This window comes from Lactuca serriola, chromosome 2 (genome assembly GCF_051521515.1).
Source record: "Lactuca serriola cultivar US96UC23 chromosome 2, Lser_US96UC23_V15, whole genome shotgun sequence".
NCBI classification, from domain to species: Eukaryota; Viridiplantae; Streptophyta; class Magnoliopsida; order Asterales; family Asteraceae; genus Lactuca; species Lactuca serriola.
In genome coordinates this window covers 213,296,194-213,302,732 of record NC_136409.1, presented here as the reverse complement: position 1 = coordinate 213,302,732, position 6,539 = coordinate 213,296,194, and positions in this window count along the sequence as shown.

The following is a 6,539-nucleotide window of genomic DNA, read 5'->3' as shown; positions in this document are numbered from 1 at the left end:
AAAATAACACAATGAGGCTGTGTACATTTACCGTGTGATAACAAGGACTGATCATCCAACGTCACACGAGCGAAATTGTTACATGGAGGCAACCAGGGAGTTTGCATAAAAAAGGCTCATAACCTTTCTCCTAATACATGTTCATCAATCACATCATATCAAACATACAAAAGAACATGTGACATGAGTGTAGAAGGGTCAGAACCTTCCACTAATAAGAAAAGCATAATCAAGTGAGCCTCAAGATAACGATCTTGGCTACACCTAGGGTCTTTAAGCAGCAAATTAGAACAAATTTCTCAAAGACCAGCTTTAGTAAGACATAAAGAGTTCACCAACATATCATATTCATGAAAAATACTATATGGCATAAATCATATAAAAATTATTTTTATAATATTTCATCTAACACATAACATCTTTATACATAAGCACATATAACATTCAATTATCTAAATACTTCATATATATTTTTAAGATGAAAGTTAGTATGCACTCAATTTTTTAAAGTGGATGATTGAAATGTTGGGCAGAGCTTCGCTTAAGTACTTAGCATTTTGTTTGATGTGACCTAGGTTCATATCTCTAAGTCTTAATCTCTTATTCTTGGTGACTAATGATAGTCTAAAATCATCACTAATCCCAATGTCTACATCAAGATCTATCAAGTAAGGAACAACCAGGTAGGATTATATAGGAGTTAGGGTCCATTTGGTATACATAGTATACTGTTTGGAAATCTTACTTTAAACACCTTATTAAATCCAGCCTAGACATCATCCCTGTAAGTAGATCAATCAATAATGACTTGGAATCATTGATAAATCTTAATTATAGGTTCATAATAGCGACTATGACTATTGTTACAAGTTACACTTAAAAAGAGTAAGTACAACTTAACTTGCAAAGTATTTTTATGAAAACTAGGAATTGTGCGGACTGAACTGAACCGAGAGCTTTTATTCTCCATTTATCTAAAGCTGTAGGGCCCCGCTAAAGTGGTCAGGAACTGGAGAGTAAAAGGGACTAAAGATACGAGAGAATTTTAGAAAGTTCTGGATGATTGGGGTGGAAAATGAGTTGCAATTCACCTCCTATATACAGTTGGAAAAAACAGTGTGTGTTGCACACTCAGTCAGGGTCGGTGAAGGGGCTCCTACAGACGTATGACATGATGCGAGTTTCTGGTGGGGCTACAACGGGATGTTGGTGCATGCTGTGCACCTTGTCTGCGCAAACTTTTACAAAACTTCAAAATTTTGTATCTTCTTCACATGAACTCCGTGTTTGACGTTCTCTATATCCACGCTTAACTATCTACGAGATCTAAAACATTCATTTAGACTCTGTCGGCTAATTTTTACTTTATTTTTAAAGTTATATTTTTACCGGATTAGACTGTTAAGGTCTGTGTAAAAATCATAACTCTCTTATACGATATCTGTTCTCGAATATCTTTATATCGACGGATAAGTATTGAAGAGATCCTCAACTCTCATTTAGATTGTATTTTCTAACAATGGACCGATCTTAACTTAAATTTCTGTGCCCACATTGTTGCGCTGAAACTTCGAAAAATCATTACTTCCCCATACGAAATCAGATTTCAGCGTTCTTTATATGTACATAATCATTGTTACATATAGATACTTCAGTTAAGATTATTTATCCTAAATATTCTTTTATCAAAAAGTCATTTTATCTCTTATTATATTTTATTTGTCTAGCCCGAATCTGCAGGCGTTACATGCATATTTCCAACAAGCAAACCTCCTCATCATCTTATTGTATACCTTATGGAATTTTTTAAGTCCTCAAGTTTACACCTTTATGTGCTATTATTCTAGATCTATGCTTTTATGCACTTTTCTTCATGCTTAAGGCGATTTAAGTGGATAGATTCCATAAAGTTGGCAACTTTATGGATCCCTGAGGTCCCTTTGTAATTTCTATTTCCATATCTTGAGTTTTGTAGAGTTTTGGTCCCATGCATGAGGTTTTGACCTAACTAGAGTTCAATACATGCATTGAGCATGTATGTCCATAAAGAAAGGATTTTTATAAGTTATATGTGTGTAAGGAATCCTTCTGGAAGAGATAAATGAATGGATTAAGGGCTTAATTCATTAAGATGTCCATGAGCAATTCATACGACGTGCGATATGTTGACCATGTCGTGGTGATTGGTATTCTCATGATTGTTTTGTCATGAGTCTGCCACATCCAAGCTTGGCCACGACGTGGTGGTCAGCTGTGTTGACTTTTTAACTAGTTTGATTTTTTGTCAACAATTCAGTATTTAGTTAAAGGATAGTCTTGGTTTCACTTTAGTTAGCTTAGGTAGTTGGTTCTATTGTTGAGACTGTTGTGGAGCTTCTGCTATTTAGCTCAAGTGAGTTTTCTTTGTATTATAGTATGTATCCTTGTATGTAGGATGTTGGTATGTTGTAGTGATATGTCAGATTGGTAGATCTGTTATGATTACTTGTGATTTATTGGTTATTGTTTATTTGTTTGCATATGTCAACATATTGTGGTTGGGTTGAGGCAGTCATGTTTTGTGTTGTAGGTTAAGATACTCGACTGATCTAAGTGTACTAGAGGCCTTGCGAGGCGGTCTAGTCAGACTGTAGGTCCAATGAGAGTGGTCCAAATATATGATGTAGGCTTAGGAGAGCGGTCCAGGTGTATTGTAGGCGTTACGAGGCCATCCGGTTAGACTGTAGGCTCATGTGTGCATACATTCTATGTGTATTGTTGTATGCGGTATTTTGGGGAATTCACTAAGTTTTGAATTATAGTTGTGGATTTAAATGTTTTTCAGGTACTTATCAGATGAATGCGGGACTCTGCACACATCAATTTATGATTCGATATTCCACACTGTTTCGTTATAACTCTGATTTTAAATTAGGGTTTATGAACAAATGGTTTGTCTTAAATGTAACTTTATAAAAATAGGTGTCTATTCTATTTTAAAAATTAAAATTTTATTTTGGATTTTGGGGCGTTAGATGAAGACCTAGAAATGATAGACTTTTTGATGATATATATTGTTACCGCTGCTTATAGTGAGTCGTACATAGGCCATAAGAAGCATAAAATTCTACATTGCTTGGAATTCTTGGCTTCTAAATCCGATTTTAAACTTATTGATGTAAATGTTTTTCTTTTTCTCTAGCTCCTGCTAGCGGTTTCTTGTTTTAATATAATTCAGTTGTTCTAAAAAATGTGCACGCAAAAAATCATACAACACCTTACAAAATAAAAATGTCCTCTGTATAAATTTGAAGTCGTGTTTAAACTTTTATTAAGGGGAAAGTTTGGCACCATCTAAATGATTCAAAAGCTCTGAATTAATCTGCTTCTAATTGAAAACATGATATAAGTTAAGTCGTTGAATGGTTATGTTGTTGTGTTGAACTACTATTTTACGATTCTATTTAAAAAAAAATTACAATTTAACCATCTAACAATTGACAACGAATGAAATATCAATATTATACATATATCGTTTTATTTGATCATGATTTTTGGTATGCCAATCAATATACTCAATCATGATTGTCTTCATAGCATTTTATTTAACAGAAACAATTTCCAAGAAACATTTAAGTGTTTCGTTGAATTTGTGTTTAAAGTTAAATGGTTGTCGGAAATTATTACAAATGAATAAAATGTTATGGAGACAGTCATGATTAAATATATAAATTGGTACGACTAAATTAGTATGAAGACAATCATGATATTATATATAAAATTTTGATATTTGATTTGTTGTCAATTTTCAGTTGGTAAAATGGTAATTTTCTAAAAAAAGGCTAAAATAGTAATTTAACACAACCATTCGACACCTAACCAAATAACATATTAGAGGCCGATTAATTCAAAGCTTATAAAATAGAGGGTGCCAAACTAGTAATATCCGTTTTCCCGGTTAGTATTTTCAATCCTTTGGTTCAAGGTTAATTAAGTTTTGGGTATTTTGACTTTTAGCGGCTCGAGGTTTAAGGGTGGTCAATGAGCCAAACCTTAGATATTAGGATTTGGGCCCTATTTAAGAGCTTTAACCCCTAACGTTTCGTCATTTCACCAGCCTCCATCATCAGAAAGCACCCCCTTTGCAACCCTAGCCTCCCTCTCTTCCGTTCTTGAATTCTTTTGTGTTTTGGTGAATCCTGAAAGTAAAGGAAGGTCATTATGGTGCAAATGAGCTATGTTTTTAGCCTAGATCCATTTTTCCTTTAATAATTTTGGACCTTTGTGAGTATAAATTTCAAATCTTGATCTTTGTTTCCTTTTATCTAATTATTGTGTCATTTCGGTCCCTTCCGGTACATTTCTTTGGAGTTCTTGGCATTTGGAGAACTCTAAAACATTATACTTGGATTTTATGACTTTTTGGACTTTTTTAATAATGAAAAATAGGTATGCATGCATTCATTTAATCCATGCATCAGTATTGATCATCTTAAAGTTAGGGTTAGAGTTTTAATGAGATTTAGACATGAGAATGGATAAAGTTGGAAACTTTATCCATTAAGTCACTTAATATTTGGGGTTCTGGACTTAAATGATTAAGTTATTAATGAGGAAGGTTGTTATGCCAATTTTTGCAGCGCGACGAGCTTAAGGGTCATTACATGACCTTTGACTTTTTCCGACTATGATGGCTCTAGTGGTCACAACGTGACCAATAGTGGGTCATGGTGTGATGACTGTTGATCGTTAACTTTTTAACCAGTTTGGCTTTTGGTCAAATTAGAGGTTTTGAGTTATAGAATGTGTTTTAGACTATGGTTAATTAGGCATACCATATAGCTGATTCGTTCGACTTTAGGTAGTTGATTTCAGCTCTTTGATCAGGTGAGTCTTCTCAGTATACTATGTAGGACACTAGGTGTTAAAGTATGCTTGGTTGTATGTTTAGTTAGACTAGTACGATCTTGCTTTTTACTTGTATTCTTACATACTTGTTGTATTGGGCCCATATGGTTGTAACAGACGCATTGCACTAGGCCTTTTACTCTTTTTTGTAATTGGTATTTTGGAGAACTCACTAAGCTTTGTGCTTATGGTTTTAAGTTGAATGTTTCAGGTTGTTCTGGTAGCAAAGAGAAGGGCATGGCGTAATTGCATGATATCCGTGGATATAATTTTGAGATTTCTGCACTTTTGATTTACTATGTTTGATACTTTGATTTGATTCATGATTGTTGTTTTGAACAAATGGTTATTATTCGGTCTTTGAAAATGGAATTGAAACAAATGCTTTTATTTTGAATGAAAAGTTTGCTTTGAAATTTGGGACGTTACAAAGTTGCCTAAACATTTAGAATGTTTAAGAGATTATTAAACAACTCAAAATCTTCAAAAAATTTATAGATTAAGATTTTTTTCCTGATTAAACTTCAACGGTTTTTAAAGACCTTTAATTTTTTTATTGGAACATCTTGGAAATGTTTCCCAGTAATCTTTTGGTTTTAGTCTTTTAGACTGTTTTTTATTTAGAAAAAACCCTTAACTTTCTTTCCCAACAAAAAAACCTTTACATTTGACTTTTTTTTTTTTGGAATTTAGGTTTACATTTCTTACTTTCCTTTTTAGAATCATTGGTAACATGATAAGTCCACCAACCAAATTACACTCTTTTGCTTGCAAATAAAACTTTATAAATAGTAAAAAGGGGATTGATCCACGGAGAAATGCTTGTATTCAATCACCAATGCAATCCAATAGAACAAGTGTAATAAAACTAACCACCATTATACTAAAGGGGGGGGGGGGTGATTGTTTGAAAACTAAAAGACATGAAAAAATAAAATACTTGCAATTAAGCAAGATGGTGAGATGCTCAAATATTGGAGAAAGTTGTTCAACTAAGGCAATTCAACACAATGAACATTTGTGTCTTTATCATTAAGATTCAATATGTAAGCTTATCATGAATCCCAAATTTGTAGTAACAGTTGTGAATTATGATATGCCAAAATTCCTCAAAGGTAGTATGGAGGTTGGGGAAGCCCACGACACACATTCTTAATCAACATCATGGACTCAATTAATGCAATTGAACCTTAGAAAATTGATTAGCCTTAATAATGTAGGAATTCATAATTCCTAGAAGATGTCAATTCTTACACATCCATAAAGGAGTCATGATCCATAAGTTAGAGATGATTTATACCATCATAAAGTCCTTATTCTAAGTAAATTCAAGGATTCATTGCTAAATCAAAGAAAGAAACCAACGATTGCTCATTCAAGTAACAAGCTCATGATTAAAGTGTTAAACAAGCATAATAGTTATGAACTAAGGATCAATAACATGAGATAAATGACAATCAAGCATGAATCCTTCAAAACCCACAAATATCCAAGGGTTTTAGCCCAAGTCAACCAAAATAAAGAGATTAGTCACTCATGTCAACAAAACAATAATCATAAAAGTGTTTTAACATCAAGAAATTAGCAATCACAAGAAGAATGTGAAGAATGTAACTCTAGCTCTCCAAAATCGCCTTCAAGGTGCTCTAATG